This window comes from Ovis aries, chromosome 14 (genome assembly GCF_016772045.2).
Source record: "Ovis aries strain OAR_USU_Benz2616 breed Rambouillet chromosome 14, ARS-UI_Ramb_v3.0, whole genome shotgun sequence".
NCBI classification, from domain to species: domain Eukaryota; kingdom Metazoa; phylum Chordata; class Mammalia; order Artiodactyla; family Bovidae; genus Ovis; species Ovis aries.
Genome location: NC_056067.1, coordinates 18923522 through 18941333, shown reverse-complemented (window position 1 = coordinate 18941333; position 17812 = coordinate 18923522). Strand labels below are relative to the sequence as shown.

Here is a 17812-nt window from a genome sequence, read left to right as displayed (position 1 = left end):
CTGCTTCGCCGCACATCTTCTTCCCTAAAAAAGCAACATCCCACATCCCCAGCTGAGAGCATCAGCTCCTTATCTCTTCTACACAAAATAGAGCTCTATGTCTCCCGCACCCTTACTTCTGAGACCCCAGAGCAGAGAAGAGGGTCTGATCTCTAACTGTGGGGGCAGAAAGAGCAGAGACGACGTCTTCCTGCGCTTCCCAGGCATTGCACTCACATGCCAACATTTGTCACACGCAGACGAATGCGCTACTCCCAACATGATAAATTTCACATCAGTCCTGCTGACTTGGGCTTACTAATTGCCCGATAGCGTTTTCTTTGTTAAGCTTCACTGTGATCATCACACTTTTTGTTGAACTGACAGTAAAAATATTCCGCAGCTGACGACCCAAATGCCGCCCTAGTCTTTCATGGTTGGGGTTCATGTAGGTGGCACTGGGCAGGCCCCCAGGAGCCCAAGCCCTGGGATCTGTGGAGGGCTCTCCAGGGCTGCCATGATGCACAACTTCAGGGAGAGAGCATTTACGCTATGCTCTTGTGCTTCCTTCAAATGAGGAGGGTGTAATCTGTGCACAGTGGCCCCGGGGCAAACCCATTCTGAATCTGGAGGTTTGATGTGCAAGAGGCAAAGGACCCAGCAAGCTTATTTATTAAAAGCTGCGGCAACAGGAATGGGGACCAGGAAGAGAATGCCCATGTTCACAGCGTTATTCTAGACTGTGCTTTCTACATGCTGTGCTGTCTGCCTCCCTGGCAAAGCCTTTTGATGGAGGCATCTTCAGTTTTAGCTGCCAAGACCAGCTGTCAAATGATACCCAGGGAAAGGGGGACAGCCTAGATACCACTGACTGTCTGGAATCCAACCTGGGTTTGATGTGGGTAAAAGGAGACCCTATGGAAGATGGGGATGCCTTCCTGGAGGGGCAGGGACAGAACAAACCACGGGGAGGTCTCCTCACCCCAATTTGCAGGCTCCCTCTTAGCAAGAGATGGAGAACTCTTATCAGCTGAAGAATTCAGCCAGACAGTCAGGGTCGCATACCACACGGTGGCTGGGCCTGGCTCGGCTGTCTAGCCAAGAACAGGCTGGTCTTTGTTCCTGTGTGACTGGGGGTGCTGCTTGGGGATGGTGGATCAAGGGTGCATGCAATTATGGGATTTTTTAAAAAGGTATAGAAATTGTATCCCCATCTTGGACCTTGGGAAAATAAATTGAAGAAGGGAGTGTGATGTTAAAAGGGCAAGGGGAGTCATTTTCGTTGCTGGCAACTTTTCTTCCCCAAAGTGACCCTATGTGTTCACATGCCTTCCTATTGTTGCAGAAGCCACCAATGTTCTAGAAACACTGCATTTAACTTTTCAAACCTCATTTACATTACCCCAAAGTCTCATCCTCCAGGGATTCAGAATCCTAAAGCTTAGAGCTTGAAAAAACCTGATAGGTCATCCCCATCCATCCACCCATCCATCTATCCACACACTATTCACCCATCCATCTACCCTTTTACCCACCAGCCGACCCACTCATCCACCCCCCCACCCAGTTACCCACCCATCCATCCATTCATCCATCCAACCATCCACCCATCCATCTATCCACCCACGCACTGATCTATCTACCCATTCATTCACTCACTTGCCCACATAATCAACCACCTGAGCACCCACCTAGCATCCACCATAGATCCATGATCTATGTATCATCCATCCATCCATCCATGGATCCATTCTTTCTTCTAGCCACCTGCCCACCCATTCACCTACCCACCCCCTACCCATCTACCGTATTCATCCATTCACCCACCTACCCATACTCATCCACTCAACCACCTATTTAGATACCTACACACCCACCCATCCACCTATTCATTCATCCATCCATTGAAGATGCATTCATTGAGCGTTTGCCATATGCCAGTCAGTGGTGAACAGGGAGACAAGTTGCCTGCTCTCATGAAACTGACGTGCTCTTGGGGGAACATGGGTAGTAAACAAGTAAGCATATAAATAAACAAAATCATCCCAAGACTATGATTAAGTTCCCAGAAAGAGAAAACAAAGGAGTTACAAAAGAATAAATGCAGAGGCCTGAGAGGACGCAGAAAGGTCTGTCCAAGAAATTAACACTTAAGTTGAAAAGTAATTGACAAGGAGAGTCAACCATACTTTAAAAAAGAGAAAAAAAAAAATGGAAAGACAACTGTACTAAAAAAAAAAAAAAATGGCAGAGAGAACAGCCATCATTCAGCGGAGATCAGAAATGGGCACAATGCTGAGAGACAGACAGGAGGCCTGCTCAGCCGGAGCAGAATGAACTTTCCAAGTGAAATATGGCACAAAGTCTAATAGAAAATAAACCAAAGCAGAGGGATTCATGTAAAGCCAGTTTAAAACCACTGATAAGATTTGACGGCTGGCTCAGCTCTCCCCTGTGATATTTAGCGTTTCTTGGAATGCTTTGCTGATGCTAAACCACTGCCTCTAAAATCGGCAGCTTCCTGGGGCACCTCCGGAGCGCACGCTCCCGGAGGGGATGGGTGCTGAAGCCGGCAGGGCTTTCCTTGGGGACCTCTTTCTGAACAAAACGTCCTCCGCGTGTGTGCTGAAGGCTTGACGCTCTGCTGGCCAAGTCACGCTGTGGTTTCCCCCTCCCGGTGGAGGCAGGCTTATCCCAGCTGGTTCTTGCTGAGTGGCGTAAAGGACATATTTCAGACCAGGAGACTTTGAAGTATGTGTTCTCTTAAGGCTTAACAATGTCAAGCTTCATAACCCAAGAACTGGCTTGCTAGCTTCCTACTTTAAATTGCTCATAATTTGAAACATGCAAACATTTCCACTTTATCAAGCAGGGCTACTAAACATATTATTGCTGGAACCTGCATGTTTTATGGTCTCCATACAGTCAGGGAGCTGAGTTTTATTAAAATAGACTGTTAAGAGGCTCAACTCATTATAGAATCTTCCAGGCCCCAGAATGAAAGAGTTTTGTTTATTCTAAGGGCGGGGGCATGGGGAGAAAAAGCACTGGGAAGAGGGTGGGGATGAGTGTGTGTGAGTGTGTGTGTGTGTGTGTGTGTGTGTGTGTGTGTGTGTGTGGTGGGGGGAGAGGTGGAAAGAAAGCAGAGACCACCAACAGTCTGGGCCCTGTCCCCTCACCGCCCCTCCTGCGCCAGCTCTGTGTCCACCGCCTGTCCCAGACCCAGCGCTTGTTTGCGGGGTTATGAATCTTTACTTATGGCAAAGTTCAGTCTGGGTGCAAGGCAAATGGAATTTAGCAAAGAAGGGTGATTCTTCACTTGGAGAAAAAAAAGGCTCAGGGCCTCCAAGGAGGGCAAGCATAGGAAGTGTTAAAAATCAGAACTGACGCACAGACATCCACTGTGCACAAAGGTTTTTAAACAGATATTGGTGGTGAGAAGACAGGTCTGGCTGCGTCTGTCCTTTTTAGTATGCTCCTGGGCTTGGGCCATATTTAATGATGCTAAAGGTAAGATCAGGTAATACAGTCATCCCTTGTTACTTACAGAAGACTGGTCCAGGACCCCAAGAAGATACCCAAATCTGTGGATGCTCAAAGTCCGTTACCGTCAGTCCCCTACATCTGTCGACGTGAACCCATGGCTCCGAAGGTCCAGCTATACAATCATTCCTGTCTGTTTCATTAGCCTTCTCTGCTTGCCAGAGCAGAAGCACTGAGATGATCCCAGCCTGCTGTATCTATTGCTCTGCCAGTGCCCACACTGGGCTTGTAGACAGACTCCAAGACAGCATGGGATGGTGGCAAGGGACTCGGCCTTCCTTGGATCCCAGCTGAGTCTGCCCAGAAATTCTAGCCCCCAATGCCCATTGGGCAGCGATAGCAAGAGAGACTCCAAGTGAGACCAACAAAGAACTGCCCCGCTGAACCCCGTGACCCATAGAACCGTTGAAGACATTCAGTGATGGGTGCAGTGTCAACTCACTAAGGTTATATTGGATGGTGATGCAGCGATAAATAACCAAAGCGCAACACATCACTTCCTCCCTCCTCTTGGGGGTTTTGGGGGAAGAAGTAGCTCTCCAAGGAGCAGAAAACAATGGCTGTCAGCCATCCTGCTCACAGTGATGATGAAAACGAGAATGGTAGCTGTCATTCATGAAACATCTAGAATGCTCCAGGCACCGCTTCAGAGTTTTTATACATTGCCTGTGGTTCACTTAATTACTATCCCCACTGTGCAGACAAGGAAACTGAGGCTCGGTCTGATTCTGGAGCCCGTGTGGTTTTTATTTTTTTAATTGGAGTATAATTGCTTTACAGTGCTGTTAATTTCTGCTGTATTAATGGATGTGAGAGTTGGACTATAAAGGAAGCTGAGCGCCGAAGAATTGATGCTTTTGAACTGTGGTGTTGGAGAAGACTCTTGAGAGTCCCTTGGACTGCAAGGAGATCCAACCAGTCTATCCTAAAGGAGATGAGTCCTGGGTGTTCATTGGAAGAACTGATGTTAAAGCTGAAACTCCAATATTTTGGCTACCTCATGCGAAGAGCTGACTCATTGGAAAAAATCTCTGATGCTGGGAGGGATTGGGGGCAGGAGGAGAAGGGGACGACAGATGATGAGATGGCTGGATGGCATCACTAACTCAATGGACATGGGTTTGGGTGGACTGCGGGAGTTGATGATGGACAGGGAGGCCTGGCGTGCTGCAGTTCACGGGGTTGCAAAGAGTCGGACATGACTGAGCAACTGAACTGAACTGAAAAAGTATATCAGCCATATATGTACATATACCCTCTCCCTCTTGGACTTCCCTCCCTCCCACCCCCGTCCCAGCACTCTGGATCATCACAGAGCACCAAGCTGAGCTCCTCGTGTCACACCGCAGCTCCCCACTGGCCATCTATTTTGCCTACAGTAGTGTGCACATGTTTCAATGCTACTCTCTCAGTTTGCCCACTCTCCCTTTCCCACCCTCCATCTACAAGTCTGTTCTGTGTTTGCATCTCTATTCCTGCCCTGGAGCTAGGTTCATCTGTACCTTTTGTTTTTCTCCTAGATTCCATCTATATGTGTTAGTGTGCAATATTTGTTTTTCTCTTTCTGACACACCTCACTCCGTGTGAAGACTCTGGGTCCATCTACGTCACTGCAGATGACCCAGGTTGGTCCCTTTACTGGCCGAGCCACATTCCAGTGTATTGCGTGCCGCATCTTCTCTGTTCACTCACCTGTTGTTGGGCTTCAGGCTGCTTCCATGTCCTGGCTGTTGCACACAGTGCTGCAATGAATGCTGGGATCCATGTGTCCTTTTGAATCACGGTTTCCTCAAGGTATATGCCCAGTCGTGGGCTATCCCACACTGCATGGCTCCCACAGAGGCCCACACCCTGCACCACGGCTCCCACACACACAGGAAGTGCTCAGTAACAGCAGTCAGGGGCAGACAACACTAGGAACTCTTTGGAAGTCACCTCTCATTCCACATTTACCAAGTTATCACCCAACTTTCAGGAGCTGTGCTGGATTCTAGGAATATCCCTGGAGCTCGGCGTGAGACGCACGGCCCTCCTGCACACAGAGGCACTGGCAGTCCCCATCCTGGCATCTTGGGGCTGCCCTTGATCTCCTTTAATCCCTGCAACTCTGGTGCTGGATGCCATCAGCATAAGCAATCAGTGTTTATCACGTGGGTTTAGGACTGAATTACATATGAATAAACAAGAGACCCACTCCAGTGTTCTTGCCTGGAGAATCCCCGGGACGGGGGAGCCTGGTGGGTTGCCATCTATGGGGTCACACAGAGTCGGACACGACTGAAGTGGCTTAGCAGCAGCAGCAAACAAGAGACGGGTAGATGGACAGATGGACAGATACATAATAAAAACATTCTTTTTTTCCCCCTAAATTTAAGTTTGGCTTAATTTTTTTAAAGTCTTTATTGAATTTGTTACAATATTGCTCTGTTGTTTTATGATCTGTTTTTCACCTGCAAGGAAGGTGGAAAGACCTTACCTCCCTGACTGGGGATCGAACCAGCACCTCCTGCATTGGTAGGTCAACTCTTAATTACTGGACTACCAGGGAAGTCCCACAAATCACACGTACATACCTTTTAAGAAGCCCCCTCTGAAGTATCCCTTGTGGTGGTTTTAATTCTGTCAGAAGTGTCATCCTCACTATGGTTTTTTATTTGACCTGGGTACAAGGCCAAGAGGGTTGGGGAGTACGATCTGGCCATGGAGGAGGTTGGAAAGGTGTTAACAAGCTATAAATGACCTTCTCGGCCTATTCAGGCATAAGTAATGTCCCCAAATTGCCTACAGTCAAAACTGCCAATTCCAAGCTGATTGCGATGAATCAGGCTCCCCCTATACGCAATAATGTGATCAATTTCTCATTTCACTGAATAAATAAGCTGGAGGATGGGGAACTGTCTCTGACCCACCGTTAACCTTCTGCCTCATTATTCATATCAGACCTATGACATGCATGTAAGAAATCCCTGGTTCAATTTTAGCTAATTATTTGTTAGGACTGAAGGCTCCGTGAAGTGTTACTGATGGTACAAATGCCCAGGGACCTCCGGGCGGAGAAAAGCAGACTGAGAAAGCCTTTGTCTACCAGGAGAGAGGCCCGGAGCAGCCGCCTTTTCTATGCCTGACTCTAAGTTTACCGTTGGTATGTTCATTCACTGGTACATGAGGATTTGTCTCCGAGTGCGATGCCATGGTGATTTACAACATCTCTGACTATCGTTACCCTGCATTTTTTTCATTGTACTTAGTGAAGATCACCCTCACAGATCAATTCTTTCTTTGGAAATAAATCCTGTCACAGTCTTTCCCCTCCCCCCTCCCCTCCCCTGGCATAGGTATTGAAGGACCCATGAGGTTTTGGAAACACTACATTTTTTTGTTGTTGTTTAATTGGCTGGCTGCCTCTGAGAGAATCCTGGGAAAGCTGCAAAAGCAGGTTTATATGTATGGGGAGGGATGAAGCTCATGTGGGGGATTTGGCAGAGAGTGCCCTCAGAGATGCTGGGGGCCACTGGCTTGATTCCATCCCAGGGGCCATTGGTGATGTCCCTGGAAGAAGATATTGATGGGGGCTCCTCTGGAAGGGACTCACTGGCTCAGTCTGGAAGACTGGGTGCCTACACCAGAGGGGGGCTTGGATGGAAGGTTTGTGACTGGTTGCCCTTACCAGGGGTCCAAAGGGCAATCAGGACGGGTGACACCCAAGGAATCTCCCAAGACCAGAAGAGCACGAGCTACCATTGGTGCAGGGGTGTTTCCTTAAGAGGACAGAGACCTTCATTGTCCACTGGCTGTCACGGTGCCTTATAAAGATCTAGACCTTTGTCATTATTCAAAGTTCATAAGAGGCTCTCCCAAGCACCTTCACCTCAGGAGACAGTGAATCAACATCCATCCATTTCATTCAATATAAAATTTTTGAATATGAGTCATGCACTGGGCTAAACTCTGAAGGTAACGGAGAGATAGTGTTGTCAAGTCAGTCTTGTCTTCACGGAGCTTTCTGTCTAGTGTGGAGTCAGATGATGTAGAAGACATCACTGTAATGAGGCGCTGAGTTAAGGGAGTGATGGATTTAGCAAGCCAGAGAGGCTTTCTGGAGGGAGCTCTGAGGATGAAAATCTGTGGGAAAGGAAAGAGGCAGAGCAAGGGGTATGATGGAGGGGATGTGGGGTGTCCCACTAGAAGAAGCAGCATGGCAAAGGGTATTTCAGAGGTAAGACGGAACTTGGCAGGCTGGAAGACAGTCTGATCACAGGAGGTAAAAGAAGGGGCCAGAGAGGTAAGTAGGATCAAGGCATGAGGGTCCCACTTGTCCACTGCTGGATGTGAATGCTGCAGTTTGGGTGGGGGGTGGTGTGTGGACTGGGCTCCATTAATAATTGCTTTAGATCTTAAGCCTAGGATGTTGTTGTTCAGTCACCCAGTTGCTTCCAGCTCTTTGTGACCCCATGGACTGCAGCACACCAGGCTTCCCTGTCCTTCACTATCTCCCAGAGTTTTCCCAGGTTCATGTCCATTGCATCGGTGATGCCAGCCTAGGATAAGTCTTTTTAACTCTTTTTTAAAGACTGATTTTTTATTTTCATTTTTTGATTGTGGTGGGTTTTCACTGCTGCGCGCAGGCTTTCTCTAGTTGCCGAGAGCAGGGGCTACTCTTTGTCGTGGCGCACCAGCTTCTTACTGCAGTGTCTTCTCTTGCTGCAGAGCAGGGGTGGGCTCTAGGGCGTGCGGACTTCTGTAGTTGCCACTCACAGGTTCTAAAGCTCAGACTCTGTAATTGTGGCCCATGGGCCCAGTTGCCAAGAGTCAAATGGGACCTTCCCTGACCAGGGACCATACCAGTGTTCCCTGCATTGCATGGTGGATTCTTAAACCACTGGACCACCAGGAAAGCCCTAGGATAAGTCTTTAATCAGGACTACCACACACAAACCAGCATGTGCAGTTACCCTGTTTAAAAGTCAGGTCTAGGAGCTTGAACTTCTTGGATTTTATCCCAAGATCCCTCAAAAGTAAATAAGATCAACTTTGCACCTTAGGAAGATCTATGCCTGTGGCTGAAAGCTGGGAAGAGGGCAGGACTGGATGAAGGGAGGCAGGAAGAAACTATGCCTTCCACAAGGTGGGATGGGCCCTAGATACGTGGGATTAGTTTCATTTTACAGATGCAAGACCAAGATTCAGAGAGACAAGGATCATTAGCAATTATTGGGTGACTGGCTTTACCAAACCAATCAAAGAGAGTCCCATCATGGACCCAATTTTGCTGTCTTCCATTGTGGAAAGGCTATTTTCTGTTTAGGAGATGGGAGTGATCCCAAATCTAAGGTCGAGGATACAAAACCCCAGGAAAGGAAGAATTTGTTGCTTTTAAAACAGAATAGCTGACTCCCCAGGCCTAAGCCCTGAGCATCTTTGCCAAAGAGTTAAGGAATCTGTATTTCTGAAAAGCAGTCATTCAGTGTCTAAATAATTAAGTACAAAAATATCCTCCTTCCCTCGGAATGAGAGTGACTGGGCCACCGGTCCTCAATATCATTAGGAGCCACTGCCAGGCACACACACCCAAAGGGCACGCCGATCACCCCCCACACACACCCAGGGCTTTGCATATGCTGTTCCTTCTAGCTGCCATGCTCCTTCACTTCATGGCCACATGCTTCTTTCAGGTCTCTGCTCAGACATGGCCTCCACCAAGAGACATTTCCAGATCATCTTGTCCAAAACAGCCTTTCCCTAGTGATTGTTTTTTTTTTTTTTTTTTAACTGCCTGTCCTAGAGTAGTCAGTTCACCATCTCTTTCCTTCACTAGAATGTGAGCTTCCGGAGGGCAGGGACTCTGCATCCTTCACCCCTGTATTTCCAGTGCCTCGCCTAAGTGAGTGTTTGATGCAAGCATGAAATGAACAAATCAGTGGTAAAGTGATTGCTCCCCGGTGAAGATTCTCGGAAGAGGCTCCCAAGATGCTGTGAAGGGCCAGTCACAGGAGGATAGAATAGGGCACAGCGATCCCCTGGACCAGCAGTTTCCTTCCTCCCTGGTCCTTCTGTATCCCCAAAGCCCAGAAAAGGCCAGACACAGAACTCGGATGGCTGAGATTTGTTTGGATGATGAATGAGGGAATGACCTGACTGAGCAGCCTGTTAAATCTCCCCTGGGGTCTGGACGGGAAGCAGACCCAGCTCAGGGGAACTGTGGCATCATGGGTAGTAAAAGCATCCTCATTATCAGAGTTGCCATCTATTGATTGCTTATTATGTGCCAGACACAGTCTAATCATTCCACATTCATTATCTCATTTAACCCGCACAAACCGCCAGTTAATCGGTAATATGATTGTCTCCATTTTACATCTGAGAAAACTGAGACACGTTCAGCAGCCAGCCCGGAATGACACGGCATGAACATGGAATAGTCAGGATTACAATTCAGACCAATTGCTTTGCCTGCAAGCAGGGGATGTTTGGGGGGCTCAAACCCTGACCAGCGGTAGGTCATGTTTGGTAAGTGGGCACAGTGGAGGGAGGACTTCTAGATATCCATTTGCAAGGAAGAGGGAGAGGATGAAATCCTCCCCTTGGAGATATGGTAGAGACTACTGATGGTGGAGGCTTGGCGCATCTTCCTTAACACTTCGGGAGATTCCAGCTGAGGAAGAGAAACCATTCTGACCTCTGTGTTGATAGCTGTAGAACAGCAAGCTCTCTCAAGAGAAAACACAACATACAGATGAGTTGGGACCTCATTACTTTGTCCATTCATGAGTTCAGTCATTTTACTGAGTTCCTGCCATGCGTCAGGTGCTGCTTTATGAGTTGGGGCTACATCGGGGTGCTGGGCAGATAGGAGCCCTGACCTCATGGAACTTACCGTCTCCTGGGAGAGATGACTGTACAGGGTGGGGAAAGGAGGTGGAGGACTAAGTGAGGAGCTGAGAGAACAAAGTTGGAGGGTGCAGAGGCTCTTCTAGAGATTTCCACCACAGCAGAAGGCAGGAGAGGCCAGGTAAAAGCGCTGGGAAGAGGTGGGGTGAACAACAGCCTGCCTTTAAGAACTGGCATTCATATGCCCAAGAAGGGAGGCTATGGTGGTGGAGGAAGTGGGTCTCTGTGTTGAAGAGGGCAGCAGAGACTATGCTCAGACTTAAGAAGGAAATCAGTTGCCCAGAGGCCTCCAGGCAAAGGAGGAGTGTGGCAGAAGTCCTGTTCTAGGACCCTCTGTAAGCTGTGTGCCCAGGAGCTCCATCCATCCCAGTGGATGCCTTTTTCAAGTTCACATCAAGTTCCCTGTGGACCATCAGTCACCCTCAACAGGTCGCTTCATAAACATGCCCCCAATGTGTTTCTTCTCGTAGGAAGCAGCTTGGTCTCTGGATGGCCAAAGCAGCTATGTTCCTTTCTGAGACTAATGCAGCTCTATGGTGGGGACAATCACAGTCAGGTGGCTAACCTTGGGAGCCTTGAGGCTCCATCCTCAAACCAGTATAGATGGGAAACAGCCCCCTAACCTGGTCATGGGAAGAAATGATCTGGGCTCGTTTCTCTCCCCAGTCTTTAAGATACCTTTCATGAAGTCACTTCTATTAGTGTTTCAAATTCATCACAAACTCCATTATTAAGCTTTTTCCATTTCTTAAGATTCCTCTAAGAATTTCTGAGGAATAATCACTGAATGGACTTATATTGTTGCCAATCAAGGTCTTGCCCCTGAGTGGTCCAGACTGAGTCTGAGTCCTCTGCTGGCTGAGCCCCCATCTGGGCAGGAAGTGAGCGATGAAGTTCATGTGAAGAAAAATGAAGGCCTCTCTCTCTGCGATCCAGCAACCCACCATCTGCTCTGACCCAGAGCCAGGGATCGGTGGCCGGTATCTCCATGGCTGTTTTCCATGACAACTCACATGCCTGAGCTCATTCATCAATTTCTATGCAACAAAACCAGTTGGTGGAAAACTTGCATGAGTTCCTGAATCCGGGGGCGAAGGGGCGGGGAACACAGGGAGATACAAGGCAGACTTTTCCCGTGATGGTAGGAAAGTTCCAACTCCCCCCACAGGCCTCCCTTCCGGTCCCCAGCCACGGGCTCACTTTTTCCACTGCCTTATCAAGTTCTGATAGGCAGAGACTAATACAGCATTTGAGAGAAAAGGAAGCTCTGGGAAAACCAGAGCCCACCAGGTTCCCCCCACCACCCCACCCCACCATACACACATGCAGCCCCGCAAAGGCTCAGCCCTGCCCTCCAAGCATGACATCAGCTAGCTCGGTCACATCACCTCATTCACTGCACACGTGGACTCAGAGAGGAAGTTGAGCAGGACAGGAAGTCATCAGTGATAGAAGGCCACGCATACTTTGACCATGCCTGGCTTTGGCCTCCAAAATGGAAGAGAAAGATGGGACTTCCTGAAAGGGTCTGTCCGTAGCCTCTGAGTGTAACTGTGAGTCATCAGTGCTGCTTACTGGGAATTTCTGGTTCTCTTCTCTCCTGGGCTCCGGGTGCTTCCCACTCACCAACCCCCACCCATAGGTGAGTGGGACCCTGTGACCAGTGATCAATGGATGTGACAAGCCTCAGTGTCTGGCTCAAAACTTCACTGATGTTAGGAAAGCTCCCAGATTTTACGGTCACTTTTATTTCTGGTTGCGTGATTGGCAGTGACTGAGATGATGAAAGCTCTGATCATCTGGATGCCTGGATGACTACAGGATGAACAAGGCCCTTCCACCAACTGTGATGGACACACAGCAAGAGCAAGAAGCTGCTGACGTTTCTGAAACTTGGTGCTGTTTGTTACTGCCACGTAATGTAGCCTATACCGACGGAAACAATGGTGGAGAACCATAGAGGTGAGTGGAGGAGAGGAGGCTTGGTTTCAAGTCTCCCAGTTTAGTGCTTGTTCCTGTTAATAATACTAGCAGTAACTTTATGAACTTAAAGCCCTTAATTAAATTTTTCTGAGTAATTATTCTTACCTATAAAATGAGGATAATGATACTTGCCTCTCAACATTCTATGAAGTTTCAATGAGGTAATACATGTAGGGTCTAGCCTGCTCTCTACACTCTACTTGCTGTATTTCATTGATTCTGAAAATTTTTTTCACGTTCAACATTTCTGAAATTTACAACCAATGCCATTTTCCAACTAATTGGAAGTTTTGTTTTTCCTTTCTCAGTGGCTTGTAAATGATGCTATTTTACCTTTCAAAGGTCAGAGTTACTTAAACCCAATAGTTGGTCATCAGTAATCAGTAGCAATTTCTATCACCTTATCTAGTTGAACTTTTCTGGGTTCGTGTTACATCTGGAAAATGGGAATTATGATCATAATCCCAAAGGAACTGATAAAGTAGAAATGCTTTCAGAAGATTAAGCGTTCTAGTAGTAGAGTGAATAGTAAAACTCCAGAGGCACCGCCTCCAGGAAGCCTTCCTGATCATTCCCTCTCAAAACCTGTGCATTTCGAACATTTCATTCTAGCAGAGCTGTTGAGGATGCAGTATTTAAGGTGTGGTGAGAAATGGTTCAACCAGATGCGCACAGCAGTGCCTAGCCAATGCCCAGCCAGGGCAGAAATATTCAGCCAGACCCAGGTTGAGATGTGAATTTCATCTCTCAGAAGCCATGAGCCTTCAGACAATCCATTTCTCCTTTAGGAACCTCAGAGTTATCATCAGCAACATGAGGATATAAATAGATTTCTTAAGGATTATTGTAAGGGCTCAACGAAAAAATTTATAAATGCAGAGCACAAAACTATGTTGTCTAGTATTGTAGGCACTGCCCACATGTGGCTAGTGAACACTTGAAACGTGGCCAGTCCAAACTGAGTGTGCTATAAAGTATGTAATACACACCATATTTCAAAAATTTAATATGAAAAAAAGAATGCAAAATCTCTCCTTAGTAATATTTACATTAATAATGAAATGATAATATTTTGGATATACTGAGTTAAGTAAAATATACAATTAAGAGCAATTTGATCCGTTTCTTTTTACTATTTCTTATGTGACTACTAGAAAATTTTCAGTCATGACTTGCATTAGTGACGGCATCGTATTGGTCTAGAACAAGGCCTCGGCCCTGATAGGTACTCAATAAAATTGGACAGAGATAGACAGAGTGCTGGAGGCTTTCAGGGGAGAATTCCAGGGTTGCCTCGGGACGGCAGCGAGGAAAAGAAAACATTTTAACATGGGGAAAATTGCCCTAATGGTTTCAATATGAAAAAGGAAATGCCTCCCATTTTGATTGTGGGTAGAGATGAGGGGCAGGACATTCTTTTATCTCCCAACCCTGCCCTTCCTCCCTTAACCACCGTACTGCTTATGCTTCTCAGGCTTCAGAAACGATGAACACTGTGAACTTGTTTGTCCTTTTCTCTAAAATGCCAGCTCCCCGCAAGCAAGCCCCATATCTGTCATGGTCACATTTTATCCCTGGGATCTATTGTGGTGTCTGGCTCAAGCTAGGCCCTCAGTAGATGCTTGTGCAAAGAATACATTCATTTCTCTAGAGGGTCGTAAGACATTTGGACAGTTACTGCTCTTTGTTAACACCCCGCATTTGTATATATGAGTGGTATTTTCTAAGAGCAAGAGCTTGGAATTTGAGCTTCACCTGCTCGGGCAGGAAGGCATAGAGCATCTGTAGCCTCAGTGTTTCCATCTGTCAAATGGGCATATACCTGTTTCTCCTACTATTCCTTCACACTGCTGCTGTGGGATCAGATAACAAAGGTGGCCAATGAATGGAGCAGGTGAGAGATGAGAAGGCGTTCACTCTGCTAACCACAGAAATGAGCTTCTTTCTAGCAACACTGACTGAGAAAGTGATTCTGCTCATTGGAAATCCCCAATATTTTACTGTGGTCTTGGCTGTGTCAGGCTAAGAGAGGAGCACTGGACTCCCTTCTCCAGGATGACTACCTTCCTTGTATGGGTCTGAGCTGAAAAGGCAGGAACACAAAATTGGGCACAATCTCCAGGAGAGAGAGAGTGGATGTTTCCACTGACCCTTTAATGACCATCCATGTGGGGGCTCCAAAAATACTTTGTACATGACAAATCCCTAGACAGAGGAACGTGATCATAGTCGTCATGGTAATGATGGGAGTGAAGATGGCCTTTATTTTTTTCTGTAAAGGAACAAAGTAGAAAGAAATCATGAGGTGAAAGTATAGAAAGATGCATTTGTTGTGACACAGGATCATTCAATCAGTCACCAAAGACTTGAATTCAAGTCTGGGTTCGGTGCTTTTGAGCCTCAGTTTCCCTAATACAGAGGTGGATTGGTTCCTGTCCCGCCCACTTTGAGGAGTCAGGGAAAGATGGCATGGCGATGGATGTTAAATCACTTTATGAACTGTGATTCCCTTTACAAATGCAAATGTTATTGATTATCATTAGAGCATCTGTCAGCAAAAGAGGCTGTCTCGTGAAGTCGTGTCAATTGACCAAAATGATTTGGAGTAAGATTGGGTCAAGGAAACCAGGTAACCTGGAGGCAACTGAGGATTAGACCAGGATGATTTCCAAGCAACGTGAATACACAGGGACTCAGGCTGAGGATGGCTCAGGACCAGAGCTGGGTTAAGAGCATTTTTCCTGGGCAGATGGAGGCGAGGGACATTGTCTTGGCCTCTGAATAACCAGGGAAGTGAGGCTAAGCCTCCCTGACTCCCACTGTTCCATATTCTAGACTCGAAACGGTGCCTTGCAGATGGTGGCTTCCGTGGGGGGCCCAGGCGTGTTTCAGTTTGAGGACACGGTGTGTGGAGCGCTGGAGCAGAAGTGTCTAATAAATGGTTGGCGTGGGTCTCTGGACATCAAACAGTTCTTAGGAATAATATTTTGAGGAGCTAAGTGTCAATGAATGGAAACACATGGATTAAATTTCCGTGAAATACATATGGATGTAAAAATGAAAGAAAGGCTTCGGGCACTGCGTGCTAAGATTCAATTGACCTGGAACCAAATAAAAGCTTTAGAGGAAGTGGATCTATCCCAGAAAGGTTCTTTTCCTCTAGCCCCCAGTAGCACCCTGGAATAACACCCTTAATTCTGGTAAACTGAGGGATGAGGAAAGAAAGGAGAGGAGTGACAGAGATGGGGATCCCCAACCGGACAGGCCGCAAATTTATCCTAGACGGGACTCTTCACACCTCTGCTTTTGCTCTGTGTTGCCTTGGATGGAGGGAGCAAATTCGACAGTCTATCCAACCTCTCGGAGAAGGCAATGGCACCCCACTCCAGTACTTTTGCCTGGAAAATCCTGAAACAGCAGCTTAAAGCGTTAGTCGCTCAGTCGTGTCCTACTCTTTGCTACCACATGGACTGTAGCCTGCCAGGCTCCTCTGTCCATGAGGTTTTCCAGGCAAGAATGTGAGAGAGGGTAGCCATTTCTTTTGCCAGGGGATCTTCCCGACCCAGGGATCAAACCCAGGTCTCCTGCTTTGCAGGCAGATCTTTATGATCTGAGCCACCAGGAAAGCCCAGAGTGGCAGGTAACAGGGTGATTTAAAAAGCAGGCAGCCACTTCTCAGGCCCCGCTCAGCGAGCGAACTCCAGAGCTGACTGTGATGTATCAGAAGAAATGCAAGCTAAATAATGTTTAATTGACAGAGCAGCTTGTTTACTTTTGAATAATTGCACTAAATTGCAGTGCTTAAAAAGTACTTAGACTTTGCAACTTGGCTCTGCCGGCCTGCTCAAGTGGGGATGGCGGGGGCGGGCCTGGGAAAGGGTGGAAGACCCTTGGAACAGGCAGAGGAGGGAATGGGCTGCAGGGCAGGACTGTGGGGTGGTTGGCCATGAGCTTATACCTTCCCGAGGTCTTGCTGGGACTCTTGTGTCAAACAGCAGCTCACCCAACTTCTCTCTGAGCTTCAACGCCAACACCCTCCCTCCCCAGGACAGAGTGCTTTGTCCTCAGGAAGTGGACCCTTCTACAGCCTTGGCAGGTACCCATGCCTGTGGCTGACATGGTGGTGTTATAACAGTTCTGAAAACTTGTAACTTTGAGCAGAAGCATCATTGCCATCATGACCGGGAAACCAGGCAGTCTGAGCGTGAAGCCCCCAGGAAATGTGCCCCCAGGAAATGTGCACCTGTGTACAAACGAGAGGTGATTCTCAGCAGGTCACTGATGCACTGCAGTTCGTCTGCACTGGTTGGGACACAGCTGCAGCCTGAGCTCCTGAGTGCCCCCTGCCTTCCTAGCTGTCCCAAACCCTTCTCTGGGACTCCCAAGTCCACTCCAGAAATGAATGAGCCAACCCTAGGCACCAAAGGCACCCTTTGGGACCTACTCAGGGAGATAGTGAAGGACAAGAAAGCCTGGCATGCTGCAGTCCATGGGGTTGCAAAGAGTTGGACATGACTTAGCGACTGAACAACCACCAATACCTGGGCAGCAGCCACTCTGGCTGGCGATGCCACAGCACAGGATGTGTTCAATGCTGTCACACCACTCTGATGACGGCCTGTGACCAAGTAGGTATGTGATTGAGGGACGCAAAAGCCAACCAGGTGGGGAATTTTCATGGAAGCCGATATCACCAGCCTGTCTCTGTCAGACCCTGGCTCACACCATCCACCCCATCCCCCCATCCCCGTCACCTCAATCCCAGGCTGGGCCATTTAAAACATTTGGCACTACAGGCAAAATAGTTAAGCTTTGTAATATGCTTCTCCAGGGCCTATGAAAAATGCCGAGAACTGAAAAAAAAAATTTCTTTGGCTCCCAAATACGAAAAGAAAACCTCAAAATTAAAATTAATACATGTTTAAATGTCTACAAGCTGTAACATTACGTCAATGACTCAACTATAAGCCAACTCAATTTGTATATAGTTATATTAAAAATAGGTTTAATGTGGACTAGGGGTGAATTTTAATTGGTTTGATGAGGGGCTGAGAGTCTTCCCTGGTGGCTCAGATGGTAAAGCATCTGCCCGCAATGCAGGAGGCCCAGGTTCGATCCCTGGGTTGGGAAGATCTCCTGGAGGAGGAAATGGCAACCCACTCCAGTACGCTTGCCTGGAGAATCCCATGGACAGAGGAGCCTGGTAGGCTACAGTCCATGAGGTCACAAAGAGTCGGACACAACTGAGCGACTTCACTTTCACTTTGAGCTTTCTAAAGAAAGAGTCTCTGGGATCAACGGGTCATGAATGCCATGAACTCATGAACCTGTGGTCCATGGTCTGGAACCTGAGCTCCAGAACCTGTGGTCCATGCACAGGCTTCCCTGAGCCACTGAGCATCCGCTTCTTGAATTGCCT

General features: G+C 47.6%; 1 non-coding gene across 1 annotated transcript; it reads left to right on the top strand.

The window, feature by feature from the left end:
- The first annotated feature begins 17451 nt into the window (after positions 1-17451).
- On the top strand, positions 17452-17523 carry TRNAC-GCA (transfer RNA cysteine (anticodon GCA)). The gene has a single exon. It is a non-coding gene; the product is annotated as a tRNA-Cys (tRNA).
- The last annotated feature ends 289 nt before the right edge of the window (positions 17524-17812 follow it).